Source organism: Heterocephalus glaber, unplaced genomic scaffold (genome assembly GCF_053883595.1).
Source record: "Heterocephalus glaber isolate CG9 unplaced genomic scaffold, H.glaber_assembly_v1.0 deba00001606, whole genome shotgun sequence".
Classification (NCBI taxonomy): domain Eukaryota; kingdom Metazoa; phylum Chordata; class Mammalia; order Rodentia; family Bathyergidae; genus Heterocephalus; species Heterocephalus glaber.
In genome coordinates, this window is record NW_028258377.1 from 26,994,627 (window position 1) to 27,015,509 (window position 20,883).

Consider the following 20,883-nt stretch of genomic DNA (forward strand, 5'->3'; position numbering starts at 1 on the left):
TTTCATATTTTATGTTCTTTGTACCCACTTGCCCAGCCTCATGAAGGACTTATAAAATAGTTTTTGTGAACACACTGCTTCAGTGATCAGAAAGTAGTCTAAGAATTGAGGGATGATGTCTTCTTATTCTTGGAGAAGTTAACTTGCCTCCCCTATTAATGAAAGTAAGAGAGTGATAATTAGATTCATTCTCACAAACAGCCAGCCTTGCCTCTCACCCCTCAATTGAACTACTGAGGAGAACTCAGTCTTGCTGTCTTTTCTTCCCCCGGGCTATGTGTCTTTGTGTTAACCCCTTTACTTGAACAGGAGACAAGAGTGGTTCATTTATCTTTCATTGTTAAGATCCTGATACTATGGAGACAAATGTAGTTGTAGATGTTAAGCCACACTTTATTAGAGCGAAGGTTCCTAAGCTACCATTTCATGTAAATGTTGATATACTCCTATTGTGTAAATGAAATTACTTGTTTTGACTGATCAAAGACTCACATAATGTTCTAGAATTCAGTCTCATATGCCCAAACCTGCTAGAAGTCCCCCATCCAACACTTTGGATGGAAGGTAATGAAGGGCAAATATGGATGGTGAATGGAATTCTGAAGAGCTTACTTCTTCTCATGCCCCCAGTTCTGACATCCAGCTTCTCCCCCATACAAGATGATTATATTTTCCTGATCTAGGGACAATGAAAATTCTTGCAAAAGCTTCCATTTAAATTTTTTTTATCAGTAGCCAGTTAATCTGTGGTTTAGGATATCATTTTTTAGAAATATGAACTTAAAATATGTTTCCTATCCCATCATGAACTTCAGTCTATTTTCTAAGTATATGGCATATATCCTCAAATAAAATTTAACCTTCCTTCAGTCATAGTCATTGAAATATTTGGACACACCTAGTTTAACTATATTATATATATACATACATGCACATATCCATATATATGCAGCTTGGATATGTACATTTGCACATATATATGTGTATGTGTGTAACTATTACAGAAGAACAGTGATTAAATATGTAATGTGATTTGATAATATGGATGGAAAATGAAGTTTTAAGAATAATAACTGGTGTGGATCAATCAGTAAGCAAGCATAATAGCCTCCACTTCTGTTATTTTTTGTTTTAGGAAGCACTCTGAGAATATGTGTATAAAAAATCCTAACATAGCTGGTGTCTTACATAATGCATTTCAGCAAGCATAGGCACTTTAAACAAACCCTAATTTCATAGAGTCTGTAGTGAATAGGACAGGCTGGACAGTGCTTCAATCTGCTCTCAAAGAGAAACACCTCATTTCAGGAATAGGCACCAGTTCTGTCTAGAAGAGTCCCTCTAGGGCCTCAATTCATCTTTCATCCAGAGCATTACTCATTACTAAGCTCTGCCTAGTAGAGCTTTAATCCTATGACCCAAATCTTACTAGTTTAAGGGAGAAAAAGCTATATGGCAAAGAGATTTTCAAATTCTCTAATAGAGGAAAAGAATATGGCTGCCCAAACAGATGTCATCAGTGATGCAAAAGTACATTTTCAACTCTCTCTCTCTCTCTCTCTCTCTCTCTCTCTCTCTCTCTCTCTCTCATATCTCTCAGATGCATGTACCCAATCGAGTTTTCCTTAATGGGAGGGATTATATATTAGACTGTTTGATTTGCTTGTTTTTAGGGCCTCCTATATTAACAAAAAAATAATCCAAGCATGATAGTGCTGTTTTACTGTTTTTACTTGTATCTGGCCAATGAAGGGGAAAAGCACATTGAATAAAATGTTAAGGGATAAAAACTACTTGCTTAGAATGAAAGCTTTATTCCAGAATTGCACCAGTATATTTCAGAATCAGTACTTATTGGATGCTGAAACAATAGTCTAATTGATTAGTTCAAATAAACATATTGGTGAGAGGGTTTTTTTTCACATTTAAGAAAGTATACTTAGTCATAGGGAGGCAAAATAGAAGAAATTAAGAGGATACACTTGGGAGTTAACTGTTTTATGGTGTTAAACACATTACTTTACTGTGCTAAGCCTCAAAATTCTCATGTTAAAAGTAGAATTAATACTACTACTCATATGACATTTTTATAAAATATGAAGATAATTCTTATTAAGTGCTTAGCAAAAACCTGACACGTAGCCCTGGAAATAAACCCATTATAATCATTGCTATGAAGTGACCACTATTAGATTTATTGCAACAGCTCTAACCATGTAACTAAAACTTGAATCTATAGGTGTTGCTTCATGGATTTTTATCTAATATGGGCTCTGAAGAACTAAAAGCAGTTTTCCAAGAAGAAAAATAATGAGCCCTTACTACTATTATAAATGAAATATTTCTTCCTGCAGCTCTCCCAGCTGAGGTCTAAATTAAAGGGGCTGATGCATAATCTGGGATTGCTTCCAGATTTTTCTTGTAAAAAAAGATATTCAAGATTGGCTGTTTCTTGCTGTGGGATTCTTTGGAGGTAAAATCTCTGTACCCATAGGTAGGCTATTTAGGAACAATAAAGTCTGACCATTAGGTTTTCTGTGCACCTGTGAACTCCAGGAGAAAGACTGGGCAGAAATAGACTGGCAATGACTCCAGAAAATTGATTTAGCTTTTGAAAGGGCTTGAAACTTGAACTTCTGACTAAAGACACCTAGCTGAATGCAGCAGCTAGATGCAGCAGCCAGAGGTTATTACTCCTCCTGGTGCCTTTTAGTTTTAAAAAAAGAAAAAGAAAAGAAAAGTTTTAGAGGGAGAAAAGTGAAATTGACATTAATGTTTAATCATTCTTAAAGAGCATTTCTGTCATTGAGTAATAATACCTGAGAGACAGTGAAGGTCATGTGGCTTTCATTTCTTGAAAGATTCAAAACTTTGTAACAAAGCCATTTGTCTAGGAGCTTAGACCAGTAGCATCAACATTTTCAGAAATGCAGAATATTGAGACCCACTAGATTCCCAAATTGGAATCTTTTTGGAACAAGTTCTCCAGAGAGTCATACAAATATTAAAATTTGAGAATATCAGCCCTATAGTGGTTAGATTGGTGAGACTTTATCTCAGCTGTGCTTTTTCTCTTGTGTGTGTGTAAATGTGCAGGCTAATAGGCTTTTTAAAACTACGGATTCCTTGGTTTCCGCTTTAGCTCTTAAAGCAAATCTCAGTGTTGTAAGTTAAATTATTCACTTAGATTTTCATGTTTACAGTTTTATGCATGATTATAATTTAGGCATTATAATAAATATAAACTCACCTTCAAATCAATAAAATTGATTTTCTTTGGGAATAAAAGAAGCATGTGAAACAAAATATATTGGATAGACATTGTTCGCTAAGAATTTGCTTACAATTACATAGAAGAGTCTCAGTATCTTAATTTGATACCTAATTTGGTGTTTGCCAAGGTGATGATAAATTATGTATATTACAGAATTTTTCATTTTCATCTAGGTATTTTATATTCCCAAAGATTTAATAAAGCTCTATGTTTATGTCTCATTGTTACACTCTACCATGATAATAAAACAGCAAATGAGAAACAAGAACACTTTTTTTTTTCTTTGATGTATCTAAGTACACTAATACAAAAAGCATCATAATATCAATACAGGTTGTGGCATGAGAATCTAAGCTGGAGACCAGTCTGAACAACTGAGTAAGACCTTGTCTCAAAATAAAAAATAAAAATAAAGGGTTGATAATATAGCTCAGTGGTAGAATGCCCCTATATTTAATCCCCAGGACCACATATAGAAGTAAGATAGTTGAAATAAATAAAAGGTCATTTTTTACACTTGATGTACCTTTAAATCACAGATATTTCATTTTTTCATAGCATTAATTTTACTAATATTTGGGATACAATTTTGGTTAACATATTTTATAGATATAATGAATCATATGTAGTATTTTATATGTCAAAAAGTCAAGTATGTGTCTCAAAATTATGTTAACAGGTTCATGGAAGCTTCAGGGATATTCATAGCAGTTTCATTAATAATGGTCAACAACTGCAAAAATACAAATGTCCACCAATATGAATTTGATAAATACATTGTGATTTACAAAGATATAAATGCCATAAAATACTTTATATTTTTCCTATTAAAATTTGCTGTACATTAGATTTATTTTGGTAGTGTTACCTTTAAACTGTTTATGTCCACTTCTTATACCTCACAAGTCTCTATTCCTACTTCAGCCGTACTCAAGGATTTCTCTGCTCCCTAATAGTCGCATCCGCTGTAGAGTCCAAGGAAAATCCCCTGCTGCAAAAGCATCACTAACACAGGAAGTTCTTGTTCCTTCCATCCTCCTGCTACCTGAGAGTTGGTCACATTGTTCCAGAAGCCAAGCCAAACTGCACTAGCTTTATATATGCTCTCTTTTCTGCCTGCAATTTTTCCTTTCCTCTACCCTTCAACCTAATATTCGTCATGGTTTATTTTGGAAAGGATTTCCTAAGTAGAACCATCATTGCAGGAGAAATAACAGCAAGAATCAACAAATGGGATTACATCAAATTAAGAATGCTTCTGCACAACAAAGAAATTGATTACTAGAATGAAGAGACAACCTACAGAATGGGAAAAAAATTTGCTACCTATTCCACGGACAAAGGACTAATATCTGGGATATATAAAGAACTAAAAATAAATAGACTCCTTAAAATTTTTTTTAAAAATAAAGAAATGGTCAAGTGAAATGAACAGACACTTCTCAGAGGAAGAAGTACAAATGGCCAACAAACATATGAAAACATGTTCACCATTCCTGGCTAGTAGAGAAATGCAAATCAAAATTGAATGGAATCTTATTACAGAAAGAATAACATTCATCAAGAAATCAAAAACATAATAAATGCTGCCATGGCTGTGGTGAAAAAGGAACCCTCCTGCATTGTTGGTGGGAATATAAACTTAATGTTGGGATTTCAACACAAATGTCACCTCACAAACATCGTGACTGTCTTACCTCTATTACTTCCATCCCTCTCTTTATATAAACAGTTTATTGACTTTTTCATAGCACTAAACACAATCTGTATTGAGTGATTTGCCTGCTTTCTGTTTTCATTATTAAACTACAAATTCCATGAGCATGTTTTATTGAGGATTTGTGGTAAGCATTATTTTTTTATATTCATTTTTCCCCAGAGAAATAATGCTAAAGTAACCACTGTTATATATTAATTATATTATAGAAGTAACTTTAAAGATTTAAGTACTGCTCTCATTTAATTCTTAAGCACTGATATGCCTATAATTATCCTCCTTTGGCAAGTAAAGATATGCAATTATACGTAATAGTAGACAGTTTTGCTAAAACCAAAACTGTAACCATTATTCTGAAAGGCTTTGAAAAATAATTGTGACCAAAGTATCTGCTACTATATATTTATCAAACAGTAGAAGCATCAAAGATAAATTGAGTGCTATTCAGCCATAAAGAATGATAAACTAGAGACATTTATAGAATGGATGCACCTTGAGGCCATACTCTTCAGTGAAATAAATAGGTCACACGTGTGTAAATACTGAATTGACTCTCTGATGTGAGAGACTGAAAGTATAAATGAGGACCAAAATGTATAATAGATATTGTGAAATAGGAAGGAAACGTTCAAAGAGGAAAAGGAAGTGGGGCGGGGGGTGGAGGAAAGAAGGGGAAAATATGAGAAAAGAAGGAAAAAAATGGAAACAAAGCCTTTGAAAATAGGGAGGGGTGGGGGGTAGAAGGGAGTGAAGGAGAATGAGAAAAAACAAGAACTAAGATATATCATGCACCAGTACAAGTTCCGGATGATGAATGTGATCATAATGTATACCTAAAATGTACCAATAAAGTTAATTTAAAAAAAGAAATGAAAGCAAAAAAAAAAAAAAAAAAAAGATCACTTCAGCTTGTTTTCCCTTTGGAGAATAAATTAGTTTATGCATGAGCCCAATAAAGGAAATGGAATCTTCAGCACAAAGTTAAAAACACTCAGATTCCATAAATTTGCCATTGCAAATACCAATGATTTGATCTCTTCTTGCTGAGAAGTAACAGCAAAACTTCCAATTTAACTTAAAGGATGTGTTAACTGTCTCATTTAAACTCTTCCTCTTTTGGAAAGCAATACAAGGGCAGGAGCAGGACGCACATATAATCTCGTTCATTTTAAAGGGTGCCTTTCAGACTCTGTAGGTGGAGGACTTTGGTAGAAGGTCCAGGAGTGGGTATTGTAGTGGAGTTTACATTCTCAGAGGGCACAGAGAACCTGATATACAAAAATAGGATTTGAGTTTCTACTCTGTATTCCTGGGAGAACCGGGAGTTCTTTAAAAACAGTGCTTAGTGAACAAAACTGGGGTGCCAGGTCATCCTTTTGTAGAACCCATTGGTAGCCTCTGGCTTTCTGTACTTCCCAGTGAGAATGAGTACGTGATGTATGCAGCACCTGCTGAGATGTCTGCTTTATGCATACTTGTGTACACTGGAGTGTTATGTGCAAAGCAAGTGGGATTAGGGGAGAAAGTGAAACATCTGAGAATTACCCTACTCTGAATGACTTCCTGATCTCAGATCTAGTTTAATTCTTTGATGTTAGGCTAACAGCTAACAATAAGTGTGTCTATTTGACTGAAACGATTTCCAATATATATTCCAATATTTAAAATGCAAACTGTATTTTATTAAGGGTCACCAATGACCCATATCAAATAAATGTCTGTATAGTTTTATTAGCTAAGATGAATTTTTATTGCAAGTATCATAACATTCATTCTAAATTGGGAATCACTGACACATACAGTTATAAAGAGTAACGTAGGATGAGCATGAGAATGCTTTGATTCTGCTTCTTAACTATGTATTTACAATCTCAGCTTCTTTCTGTCTCTTCTATCCTGCATGGTGTCAGTTTCAACCCAGACTTAACTTGGCAATGTTGTCACAATGCTGCCAATGACTCTTCATTAATATGTTTCTTTGTTTACCACTTATAAATACAGAGAGATAAACTTTCCAAAAAGCTCAAAAAAGTTGTTTTCCTCCTCCTCCTCCTCCTCCTCCTCCTCCTCCTCCTCCTCCTCCTCCTCCTCCTCTTGTGGTACAGGGCATTGAGCACAGGAGGACCTTAACACTGAGCTATATCCCCAACCCTCTGTCTGCCTGCCTGTCTATCTATCTATCTATCTATCTATCTATCTCTTTTTTGAGAAAGGATCTAGCTAAGTTGCTAAATTGCCCAGGCTGGACTTGAACTTGCTGTCCATGTACCTCAGCCTCTCAGAGAGCTAGGATAGAAGAGGGTGGGCCACCATGCCTGGCTGAGATGCCCTCTTTTCTAAAAGCTTATAGAAAGTCTTATTTTTTATATTGCTACTATGAATGGGATCATATCGGTGAAACCTGTATCTAGAACTACAGGATGGAAATTTGCTGAATATTTTAGGCTAGTTATTTCTCTACTGCTAATAATAATAATCAGAACCAGCTTCTGAAAAAAAACAAGTGTGTTTCACAGATGCAAAATGAAAATAGGGTCGTTTGAGAAGGTGATAGGGGAAGATAGGACAAAATAAGCACATACTCACTGAGGAAAAAGGTATATGTTAGAAAAGAGTCCTCAGTGTGAGGTCATGTTCTAGGGTTAGTACTGAAGTCCTGTTGTCTCTGGGTTAGCCCTTTTATCATGATTTGTTGCTATTGTTTGTTCATTTTAACCCTTCTCAAAGAAAAGATGGGAAGATGTAGAGTGGCTAGGCCCCATACATTGCTGGAAGAAAATCATTTGCTAGTGATGTCCATCTGCATATTCTATAACTCAGAAATTCCATTGCTAGATTTACTCTAAACAAATATGCATACACATGCTTACTAAAAGATGTATATAAGAAAGATCATAGTTGGGCTACTGTATTAGTGATAGAAATGATTATAATGCAAATTGACAAGAGAATAATAAAATATGGTATACTTGGACAATGAAATATACATCAAAATAATTAGTGAAAAACTGCTTCATGCAGGAAAATGAATTTCAGAACTAAAAATCAGAGCAAAAGATGTTAGAAATACACCCCTATGCACATAAAAATATGTTATATTTCATTTATATAAAATTTAATGACAGGAAAAATTTAACTCTATTGCTCAAAGGACAGCATTTAGTTTGAAGTAAGAGAAAAAGGACAGATATTGAGAAAGGAATGAGGACATTTCTGGTATAATGGCAATATTTTTCCAGATGTGGTTGGTGACTATGAGATTTTATTTCAAATTGAAATAACCCACTGGGCTCTGTTTATGTCATATATACTTTTTGTACTTCCCAATAACAACAATAAACTTTAAAATAATTAGATTTAAATGTCAAGGTTAAAAGCAGAACATTAATCCCCTAAGGGCAAGAACTATTTCTATCAGCAAGTATTGTTTTCCAGAACTTATGCACTGTGAATGCTTTTAAAAGTCCTAAATGAATCAATGAGAGTATGGGTTATTTTTAAAGAGGATTTAATGTTTGTGAAAATTAACTTAGTAAAAACCATTCTCTCTTTTTATATATGAAACTATGAAGCTACTGTAGCTAATACACATCTATAACATGCTAGGGTATCCATCATCATTCTCTTCTTTAAATGCTATGGATTCACTGTGTGTGAAAGCATAAACAAAATATATTTTGGATTAAAATGAAACAAATGCAATACTAACACAAGAAATTAATTCTAAAGTCATTTCTCAACTGTATATGGCTCTTGGATAGGAAAGAAATAAAAGTGTGTATGCTAAACTGTAGTTAGAAAATCAATGGGTAAATATCAAATTGACATTTTTGATTTATCTATGCATAAAGAATTTTAATGTTCTTTAACCAAAGTGATAAAGATGGTATTAATAATTTCTCTTTTATACACTGCCATAAAAATATGGGATTTAATACACAGCCTCATCACCTGAATGGTTTTAGACAAGTGGAATAGCCCACCTTGCTTACTGCATTCTAGTATGGAAGTTTTGAAGGCGGTGATGGAAATTGGTTCATGTTATGTTGTCTCAGGTGGAATTTTTTTTTGCCCTATCAGGAGGCAGATCTTATAAACTACATGTGTTCTATTAATGAATTTTCTTATTGCTGAAACAAAATACTTAAAACCTACAACCTAAAGGAGGAGTGTAATTTGGCTGACAATTTGGTGATTTTAGTCCATAGTCAGTTGGCTCCAATGAAGAAATGGCATAGTGAAAGGACAGGTAGATGGAAAATGCTCACTTCTTGGTACACAGGAAGTCCAAAGAGAAGTGAGAAACTGGCCTGGCAATATACCCTTCAAAGCCACACCCCCAGTGTCACAACTCTACGAACCAAGCTCTTCCTCCTCCTAGCACATGCAGCTGTGAATTCATTAATGGCTTAACCCATTTATAAATCTAGCACTCCCTTGAGCCAACCACGTTCTAAAAGCTCCAACTCTGAATACATAAAAATTTGGGAGAAGATATTTTAGGTCCAAATTATAATATTCTGTCTGTGGCCCCCAAAAGACAGATGTCTATCTCATTATGTAAAATTCATATAGTCCATGTTTAAGGAGTGGCAAAGTCTTATTATTCTAGCATTGATGAAAAATCCAAGTCCAAAGTCTCCTCTGGCAGACTCTTGGCTGTGAGACCTTATAAAAATCAAGAGGAAATTAACTACTTCCAAAATATAATGGCACAGAGTAAACATTTCCATTCCAAAAATAAAAATAAGAGAATAGAAAGAAATTGGATCAAAGCAAGACCAAAACCCAGCAGAGCAAACATTATATCCTGTAACTACATATCCAGCAGGTTCTGACCAGATGTGAACTCCAAAGGTCTCGGGTAGCCCCATTCCTATGGCCTTACCGTGCACAATTCTCACGGTCTCTCTCTTGGGCTGGCTCCACTCACTACCTGTCACTTTCCTCAGCACACAATCCACATCCCTGGCAAATCCTGTTTCCTTGGGTTTCCATTCTCCCTTTGGCTTCATTCCCACTATATCATGCACTGTCCTTTTAAGGGCTCCTTGCTTGGCCTCCCAGCCTTCCTTTGAAATTTGAATGGATGCTTTCTTGACCCTACAACTCTTACATTCTGGATGCAGTGAAACCAGCATCATATGGATGATGCCAAATTCAGCTGTCAGCTAGAGGGGTGCCCAGGCCTCCTTGCACCACTGTAGTGGCCTCTGAGTACCACATGGCTGGGCACAGTGAAATGAATCCCAGGGAACCAATTTCCTAGTAAACATTTCTTGGCTTGCATACCAGTGATTTTCGTCAAATGAAAGGTTTACATTTTTGCACTCTACATTGTGATGGCTTGGGTCTTGCTGATTCTGAGATGGTCTGAAGGCATCTTTATTCTTGATTTTGTACAAAGTGCTTTGTTTCCTTTTAATAGTCTTAATGTCTTCAACAGCCACACCTCCTTTGGCCCCAACTTTATTTAATTTTTAAAAAATTTTTTAGTACTGGGGTTTGAACTCAGGACCTTGCGCTTTCGAGGCATGTGGTAGAACCACTGAGCTAAATCCCGGGCCCTGGTCCCAACTTTATATGTGGGTGTTTCTGGGCCAAAATTTAAGTTTGTCTAATTTTTCTGGTCTATTGTTTGTGCCTGCTTCTCACTATAAATCAGCCAGCAGTACCTATGCTGGAATCTGAATGTAGAGCTGTCTTGAAATTTCTTCAACCAGTTTCATTGATACAATACCTCTAATATCTGTCTCCTATAAAGTCTCAGGACATGAGCAAAATTAAGATAGGTTTTGTGCCAAGTTAACACTCATAATCTCTAGGACAAATGTTGATGGAGTTCACATTCCCAATTGAAACCTCTTGAGCCTGGCCTCTATTATCTGCATTCCTATCAATAGTCTGGTTTTCTAAATTCCAACCAGACTCACAATCAAGCACTGTTCACAACTTTCTGAGTTTTCTCTACCTTGTATCTCCAAATTTTTCCAAACTTATCCCACTAACCAGTTCCTCATGGTCAGCCGTAGTTAAACAAATGGCCCCACTTCTTTAGCTCCAATTTTCTATATGGGTCAGCTTTCCCATTACTACAACAAAATGCCTGACACTCAAAACTTAAAGGAGCAGAGGTTTCATTTTGCTGATGGTTTGGTGTTTCAGTCTATGATTGGCTGGATTTAACACAGAAATGGCATGGTAGAAAGGCATGTTAGAAGAAAGCTGCTTCTGTCATGTTAGCCGAAGGGAGGAGCTGAGGATGACAATATGCCCTCCAGAGTCATGCCCCAAGTGACACACCTCTTCCAGCCAGGCACCACTGTCTAATAGTGCAGTCAGCCATGAACTCATCATCAAACTCCATGACCCAGTCATTTCCAAAAAGCCTCACCTGTGAATGTATGAGACCTTTGAAGGGCATTTTAGGTCTAAATAATAACTCTTGAGTTATGATTAGCCTATACTGACAACACAGTTATAAGGAAAGTTAATATAATTTGGTGGGATTCTCGTCCTCATTCTAGAAACATACATGGACTATATTTATTACTGTATTCTGACTGTAAAACCCTAAGACCAATCTTAACCACAGAAGATATGCAGGCCATAAAAAGATAATGTCAGAGAAGAATATGATTATTTACCACCATGTAACAGTTCAAAAGGAAATTTACATGATGACTGTTAGGCATTAGGAATGCATAAGAGCCAGGGATTTAGCTCAGGGGCACTGCACCTGCCTCACAAGCACAGGGTCCTGAGTTTGATCCCTGGAAATAAATAAATAAGTAAATAAATAAATAAGTAAATAAATAAATAAATAAATAAATAAATGCAAAATATCTGACCCACATTCAAAGCTGAAAGAGAATACAGGCCAGCCATTCTTAACCTTGGCTGAATACCTAACAGGCTCTGTGCAGGTAAGAGCCAGTGCTGAAAGTCAACCTCTTAACATACTAATTTAATTGGTCTAGGGTGGAGCAGGACATTGGCTTCCAAATAATTTCAAAGGTGCACAAGGAGTTATGAGCTACTGCAACAGAATTTGACAGATCCACCTGGCCTCTCTTTTCTAAGAATAAATAATCACTGGAGTAACTGCCCTCAGGCAAGGCAGATGTCAGATCTGTATCTCAAGATATATTCACAATTCAAAATAACACCATCCCAATATTTATGTCTTATTGAGGTAGCCCTATTTGTCCTAAGACAGCTTGGGACACTTGTCCCTACAACATAAGATGATTTAAATGTCACGTAAGTATAGCATTAAGAGACATTAAAGTGCATAATTAGAAAATTTTTCCTACTTTAATGTTCTTTCAGCATATCTAATTATATTAAGGGAAAAGTTTAGTTTATTTGTAGTTTGTCTTTAGCTACTCTCTCCAATGTGCTAATCTACTTATTAAGGAGAGAAATAATAAACTCAATACATCCCGTTAAACAAAAATATGTAATAAAAACTTGAAAACATTGTTTTGGTTTTATTCCATTTAGTTGGCAATTATCTGCTATTATGAAAAGTAACATGAACTTGCCAGCTTTATTACTTTTATTAAATCTCTGAGACAAAATAATTACATTAAAAGTACAGCAGTTGGTATTAAGAAAAAAATTTGGTAAATGAACAACCAGATGTCATTTAGATGTGGCAAGAAAAACAAAGTGACTGGCTAAATTTTGGAAACAATTCTTTACAGATTTAGATTTTCCAATCCTTCAATTAATCATCTTATCTTTTACACTCTTGCATATAAGACATTTGCAAATTGGAAGAAGTCCAAAGTACAGTGCTAATCTAAGAATACCTCTTATCTATTTAAGGAGAAAAGCAAATACATGAACAGTGAAAAGAAGGTAACACTTCAAAACAAACCAAGACAATGATAAAATATTCTCACATGTTAGAACATGACTAGTCTCTGTTTGTTAGCACCTCCAACTTGACATTAAGGTTACATCTACCAATGAGCCTCCATATTCATTTCCAAATCTCAGTTCTATGGGTAAGAAGAATATTTTCTTCTAGAAATATTTGTGTTTATTCACAGCCATCTCCTATTAACTAAGCACTATTCTCAGAAATGGGAATTATTAATTTTTTTAAAAGTCTGTCCTCCTTCCTTCTCCAAAACCAGGAGAGCTTCAATGTCAGGGTCACTGTGCATGTGTGCGGTGTGTGGTTGCTTAAATTCCACCTCCCTCCTAGACCTTCTTTCACTATGTCCCAGGTCTGATACAGGTCCTTGGCTTTTCCCCAGCACCTCCTCCTTCAAGAAGCAATTGTGCTTCCCTCTGCAGCTGCAGTATGCAAAGGTCTACAGAGTCCAGAGCTGTGTTAAAGTAGAGCCTGATCTTCAGGGATCCACCAAGGGAGCCTCTAGGGAGAAGGCAGGCAGCACTGCTGCAGGGGCAGGAGACAGGTGGCAGTCACCTGAGAGGATGGTCACACAGCACACTTAGACAAGAAGCCACAGAAGCAAGCCATGTGTTCGGCAGTAGGGAGCTGGGGTCAGGAGGGCTAGAAGGGTGACTCCTCCATTTGTCAGCCTGTTTTCTAACACATGTTGTTATCACTACTAGGTGTGACAAGTAGGTGGTGATATTGTTGAAAAGTTACATATCCTCACTGAAATATCGAGGGCTACTTGGGATGATGCATGAGATTTAGTTTTTAAAACTCCAAGAAAAAAAAGAGGAAGTTAAACCGTATTCTCTATGTGTTCATAAAGGTTGAAGCTGGAAGTCTTGTACACAGAAGATTATTATACGATTCTCTTTCTGTTGTGCATCTTTATAATCTTCCACTATTTAAAATAAAATATAAAAGCTTGAAAAACTCATGTTGTCATGGAGGAAGCCAGAGAACACATACCAGTCTGTTAACTTTGGCTACTTTTTAGATACTAGAAGAATGAAATGTGGAGAAGTCTTTAAATATTTTACATCTTTACATACTTTTACTGGTTATAAGCATGTATTCCTTTTGTAATTCAAAAAATAAAGACAAATTTATTATTAAAAAATTTCTGTCTCTGAGAATGAGTACAAATTAGTGCCCTAGGAATGCATTGGTTTTTGTACCAGGGATAGAATTTAGGACCTTGTGCTTGTGAAGCAGGAGGTGGAACCACTGAGCTAAATCCCTGGCTAGGAATGCATTTTTGATCCAGGGATTCTAGAACAATATTTTTTTAAAAGACCCAATGAAATTTGAAATAATTCTGAATTTATTGCAAATTTAAGCATATTTTAACTCAATGTGTTTGTTTTCGTAAGCAAATAAAAAGTTTATATAACATAAACAGGGTTTTATCACTATTTATAAATTTATGTTTATGTCTTTTGTCATAAAATAAGATTAGAAGCCTTAAACCATTTTGGATTCATATTATGGAGAGAGTGCCTCAGTGGAAAACAAGGTGCCCTCCTTTTTATTATGTTGAGCAATGTACCATCATTTTGCTGTAGCTTGTGTCTAGATGTCCCCTCCAAAGTGTCATGCAGTCTGTTTCAAAGGTAGCTAAATCTGGAATGTGTGATGCTAGGATTAAGGGCGTGTGCCTACTGAGTCACTGTACATGAATGATTGGATTGGCACTGCCCTGATCCCAGGAGTCTGAATGAGATTAAAGGGGCAGAAAGACACTGCTAAAGTCCCTTGTTGCTTTTGGTATTGTGTGGGCTCCATGAACTGCTTCTCCCATGCAATGTACCTCTGCCATAAGGTCCTTTGTTGTTTTTGCTGTACTCTGCTGCCATGAACTGTTGCTCCTCTGCTACCCTGCTGTGGAGCCAGTTGATTATGGACTGAAACTTCTATGAACTGTAAGCCAAATAAATCCCTTCCCCTCTAATAACTTTGGGCGTCGGGCATTTTGTCTCAGCATCGAGAGAAAAGTAACTAAGACGCATTTCTTTCTTCAACAGCCTGCAACTATAGTGCATAGATTGTAAAAAGGATCCCCCATGGAATGCATATTTCTTCCCATCTTCTCTGTAATTATCATTTCTAGTCTTTCCAACATCATTAGGTACATAATCACCAGTAATACCAAACCAAAACACATAACCACTATCATGTATTTATGTGCTTATAGTTCACTGTTAATATAATTAATTATATATGGTCTCAAGATGAAAGAAACTTCTATTTTGGCTGGAAAACTTAATGTTATCATTTTATGTAAGTATTACTAAAAATTAACTAGATAATAATCATGTTTCAAAACTATTATTCTAGAATATTGTATAAGATTTTTAATTATCCCATGTGAATATTTAGGAGAGGAGTTGTATGTTAGGTGCTTGTTAATCTTACACAAAATTGTCAAATTGTTCTGTAGAGTAGCTATACATCATTTTTTATTCTCACTAGCAATGTGTTAGATATCCAGTTATCTGACATTTCTATTGACATTGGATCTTTCCAGTATTGTTTTTTATTTTATGTATTCTAATATATATGTAGTGATATCATATTGTGGTTTTAATTTGCATTTACCTGGTGACTAATGACAAATGATTCATTTCTTTTCATGCACTTGACACCTCAATAACTTAGATGAATCTCAAATGTGGAACTGTATGATTCTATTTATAAAATGTTCTTGAAAAAAGCCTCTGCAGTGATGAATAATAGACCAGTTGTTACAAGGAATTAAAGATGGGAGAAGGTGCAACCCAACTGAAAAAGAAGAGAATGAGGAAGCTTTTCTTGGGGAGGTAGGTAGTATGACTTATAAGAATTTACATGTGTAAATCAGTGCAGTGTCTTCCTATAATATCAACACTCAGAAGGCCAAGGCAGGAAGATTATAAATTCCTTCCCAAGCTGGGCTACATAGTGAGTTCAAGGCCAGCCTAAACTACAGAGGGAGGGAGACCCTGTCCCTAAAACAACAACCCCCAAATCATAAACACATGTGTGTTAAATTCTCACAATTGGACCTTGAAAAATGTCAATATTGCTGTTTGTTTAAAATAAAAACTATTAATCTAAACTACATCATTGTTTTTTCATAATATTCTCTGACATGATGTTCTGAAATTTCCTAATACTAAAGGATGAGGTAATTGAGTCAAATATTTATTTATTAACAATCTCCTGGGAAGAAAGAAATTTTAGAAGTGAAGTATTAATGTGGTTTTTAGTTAATTTAATGTAAATTTTTTGTATATTTTTTGCTTGGGCTTTTAGTTTGTATATTACTTTATCTGGTACTTCTATGTGCAGATAAAATTCAGCAATAATTTTCTTATTTTTTATTTTGAGACAGGATCTCACTAAATCTGCTTACTTGCCCAGGCTGTGTTTGAACTTGCCCAGCTATAGACATATTTTTATTAATGCTCTCTATGAGAATCCCTTAATATTTTAAAGCAATCAATTAATAACAAAATAACCTATTTGGAATTTAGAGATTGTCTTCACTATTTATTAGATGCCTTTAGGTCTACAGATCTAAATCTCTATAAACATATTAAATAAATATAGTGCAATAATTTAATTACTACCATAAAATCTTTATTCCTTTCAAATCACTGATAAAATAGCAGAATCCGTGACTGGTTCTTGGTGTTGCTGGGTTATGGGATGATACTAGATTCTGAGAAAGCTAAGAGTTAACAATTCAGTTATTCAACAAGCAAATGAAAATTGGCTAACTGCAACACTAGTCAATCCCCAAATCATATAGGTACACCTTTTCGTTAAGAATGAAACTAATGCTATTACTATGTAGTATTTCCCTTGATCCAAACCTCTGAGGAGGAATAAAATTTGTGGTATTTACTATGGGTCCAAGGACATGTATTCAGAACTGTGCTTCTTGGATTCTGTCTCCTGACCCCTTCATCATTGGTCACTGTTTTTCAAACATCCGGGTTTTGTTTAAGTTCTCAAATTATACAAAGCTCTTATTCTTTTCAGGGCCCTTGTGCCTGCTGTAACCTATGTCCATTGTCATCATAAGTATGGGAGCTGGAGACTAGGTTCTCCTCCACTTTTATTTATGGCCTCAAGCTTCTTGGGTTATTTTATTTTTCTTTCGGCACTTATGGAAACCAAATTGTACATGCTAGGCAAACATTCTACCATGGAGATACATCTCCAGAATTCAATTTCCTTTTCTTAATTAAAAAGATTATTTTAACTTATTTTGTGTGTGATATTAGGGACTGAATTCAGGACCACCTCACTGAGCTACATGCTCAGTCCCCAAACCTTCTTCTCTTTTTCAATTTTGAGGCAGGATCTAGCTAAGTCATTAAACTGTCCAGGCTGACCTTGAATTCCTGCTTTAGCCTCCCAGCCAGAATTACAGGGCTACAATGTCATATAGGGCTCAACTTCTTATCCATCATTCATAATGGCCTCTTTTTTTGCTGAAATTCTTTTACTGGTACATTTTAGGTATACGATACATTTACATTTATCATTGGGTGCTTGTGCCTGTACATGATGTATCTTGGTTCTTATTTTTTCCCCATTCCCTGTGCTCCCTTTAGCCCCCCCAACCCTTCCCTATTTACAAAGACTTTGTTTCCATTTTTTCCTTTTCTTATAATGTTTTCTTACCCTTCTTTCCTTTATAATGGTCTTTCTTGATCACCTTATGTAAAATTTTCTTGATTTTTCTTCCTGCACCAAATGTTTTAGTTATTGCTTCAACTCTTAATAAAACCTGAAGGCTTTTTTGTTATTTGTTTACTACCTACCTTCCCCAAGTCAGCAAAGACTGTGAGGATGAGATTAAAGATATCTCTTTCTCATTGCTTTAGCCCCAGCATAAAACAGGGCCAAAAAATTTTTAGAAACTCAATAAACATGTATTCAAAGCAGAAAAACAGATGTTAGACAAGAGGGAATTTGTCTACTTTTCACTAGTTTTCATTACACATTTAACACAGTACTTCAAAGCTCAATGACAGTCAAATAGTGACCCGTGTTATTCTAGGGGAAAACATGGACAGAATCATTTGCATTTACATGGTTAAAAATTCGTCAAGCATAAAATATGTATCAGGATACACAATTCCCCTAAATCAGAGGCAATCAGTGAAACAAACCAATATATAAACATACCATTATCTGTAGTCTTATAACATACTATTATGCTATAGTGCTACTCTGTTTTTAAAACTATGCCTTTGTTTAGAGTATAAGTTCTACAAGAGCAAGAGAGGTGCTTATCATGTTCAAAGCTGTGTCTTCAGCACTTAGTGTAGTGTTAGGAACATAGTGGGTAGGTGCAAAAGTGTGATTCATACAATGAATAGAAATTCAAGAGTGTACATTTTAGGCACCTGTGTTAACTTTATCTTCACTCTTCTGCTGTACCTACGCTTGTATATTTCTGATATATTTTAATGTAACTTCAACATTTGTTAAGAAGCTTCAAGGGAGAATACATCAAATCAAAATGAATAAAACTGAATGAAAACATCTCTCTCTCCCAAATGGCTTTCTATACAGGTGTTGTTTGTTTGTTCATTTGTTTGTTGTAATCAGTGAATTGTGCTACAAATGGGAATGGCAGCTGTTTTAAGGAAGAATTCCATCTTGGACACGGAAAACTATAAATGACCTACTGACAACAAAAGTACCTGGAAACTTTGAGTTAATTGGATATTCTGAGGAGTACTTGCTTGCTCACAAATCCTTGATTTTAGGGCACTGAGTTAGCTTTGTTGGCTATGTACTGTTACTCTATTAAGGATTTTGCTTGAGTTGATGAGCACTATGACTGTAAAATTGTTTCCTCCCACTCTGACATGACAATCACTTTTATTACTTCATGTTTTCAAAAATAAAAAATTAGTTAAAATAATTTACTTATGATTTCTTTTAAATTATAAAATTGAAAAATGTATGAAAAATTATCTCTCAAATCCTAAATGATCTGTCTCATGAAATTTTCATAAAGAGGATGAATGTGGTTCAAAATAAAATTGAAAATAATTAAGAAGCTCTGAAGGCAGTACCTATAAAAGAATTAGAAAAATGAGTCTGGTGTTTGAAGGGATCTAATGAGATTCATGTGTATACAACTAGTTGTGAGTATCCATAAGAGAGCAATCTGCAGCTTAGAAGAAGGTCCTCTTCAAAACAAGCTGTGCTGGTACTCTGGTCTCAGACTTCTAGCTTGCAGGATTGTGAGAAATTTCTGTCATACGCTAGCCACCCAGCCTACAATATTTTATTATAGAAACCCAAGCAGACTAAGACAGTGCCTTTGTTTAGGTCCCTTTCATAATATATCACAGTTAGCCTATGTTACCGTCAGCATATGGTGTAAAATGCTTTGAGATTTCACTATATGAACCTGTCTCTCTCTCTCTCTCTCTCTCTCTCTCTCTCTCTCTCTCTCTCTCTCTCTCTCCCTCTCCCCCTCCCTCCTCCCTCTCTTTCTCTATCTCTCAACTTCTAACTTCCAACCTCATGAAGAGATCACAGTGTCTGGAGAGCACTATTCCACAATTTGATTGTAATCTCATAAGAGATTCTGACCTATAATCACTCAGCTAAGTTACTCTTATATTCCTGTTCTTCAAATATTTTAAATAAGTAATATTGCTTATTTTAAACCATTAGCTTTTGGATAATTGGTTATACAGACAGATAACTATTCCAAAGCCAGATAATATCTATAGCAGCAAGTATTTATAACAACTTTATTTCAATGAGTAATTTGGGGGGATGTTTCTCTATTGTATAGCTAATGACTTTGAAGAGAGCAAAACTGGTATCAGAAAGGTATTTTGGGTAACTGATACAGAAACTTAGGTAACAGATCAGCGAGGCACAGAGAAAAATGAAGAGCTAGTCATGACCTTGAATAGGAAAGTGTCACCTTGGATTTTTCTCTTTCTTTATTATTCTTCAGCAGATTCAAGAGTCATTGGTTTAATTCCCTGCTGTTAAAAATAAATTGACTCTCAAGATTAGCAATCCACATTTGTTATGAATAATGAGTTAAGTAATTTTGCTTAGCAGCTTAATTTCAATGGTTCCACACTCTCTTTTGGAAAAATATTTTTCTTTACACATAATTAAGGAAGTTGGTCTCACTAAGGAGTCTCATTCAATAGCATATATCTCCTCACTAGATCTAAGTCCACATTGTCAGTGATATTATTGAGTTTGCAGAAATGATATGTTTAAAATGAATTAGAAATATTAGGAATTGTAGAAATTTAAAAATTTTCACCCAACTTGCTTATTTCATAGAAATTAAGAGAGGAAAAAACAATTAGCAATTATTCTAATTAGAAAAGTTAGAAAAATAAGTTTCTGTATGCTCCCCAAATTTAGGGTTCAGCAGAAGTAGAGAGGCTACTTGTGCCTCTAGACCAATACTTAGGAAATAATGACTCTATAATAATAAAAATAAGAATAATAACACATGGAATGGTAAAGTGCTTGTCCAGCATATGTGAGGGCCTGGGTTCTACCCCTAACACTGAACACAAAAATTAACAAGGAAAAAAACCAAAAATGATAACTATAGTCATGATAATAATAACATAAGGAATGTTTGCTATGTACCATGTTCCTTGAATTATACAATTATTACTTAAAATACTTACCAATAATTAAAATATTGCTTTTCTATATGAAGCGACTGAGGCAAAATGAAATTAAGCACCATTAAGTAATAATTGGCAAGGCTAGGAATCAAATCCTAGTGAAATGTGTCTCTATCACCTACTCCATAGCCTAGGATAAGTTTTGTTTTGGTTTGGTTTTTTGGTGGGGGTGATTGATTTTGTTTTTGTTTTTATGCAGCCATATATGCTTGTAGAAGAAGATACTGTGGAAAAGGTAAAAAGATTCTTTAGTTTTTTTTCAAAAAAAGAGAAATTTCAGAAAAATGAGTTG

General features: G+C 35.2%; 1 protein-coding gene across 2 annotated transcripts in view; it reads right to left on the reverse strand.

The window, feature by feature from the left end:
- The window catches only part of Gabrg2 (gamma-aminobutyric acid type A receptor subunit gamma2), an 88,500-nt gene that overhangs the window by 57,932 nt on the left and 9,685 nt on the right, over window positions 1-20,883 (reverse strand). The window lies entirely within an intron of this gene.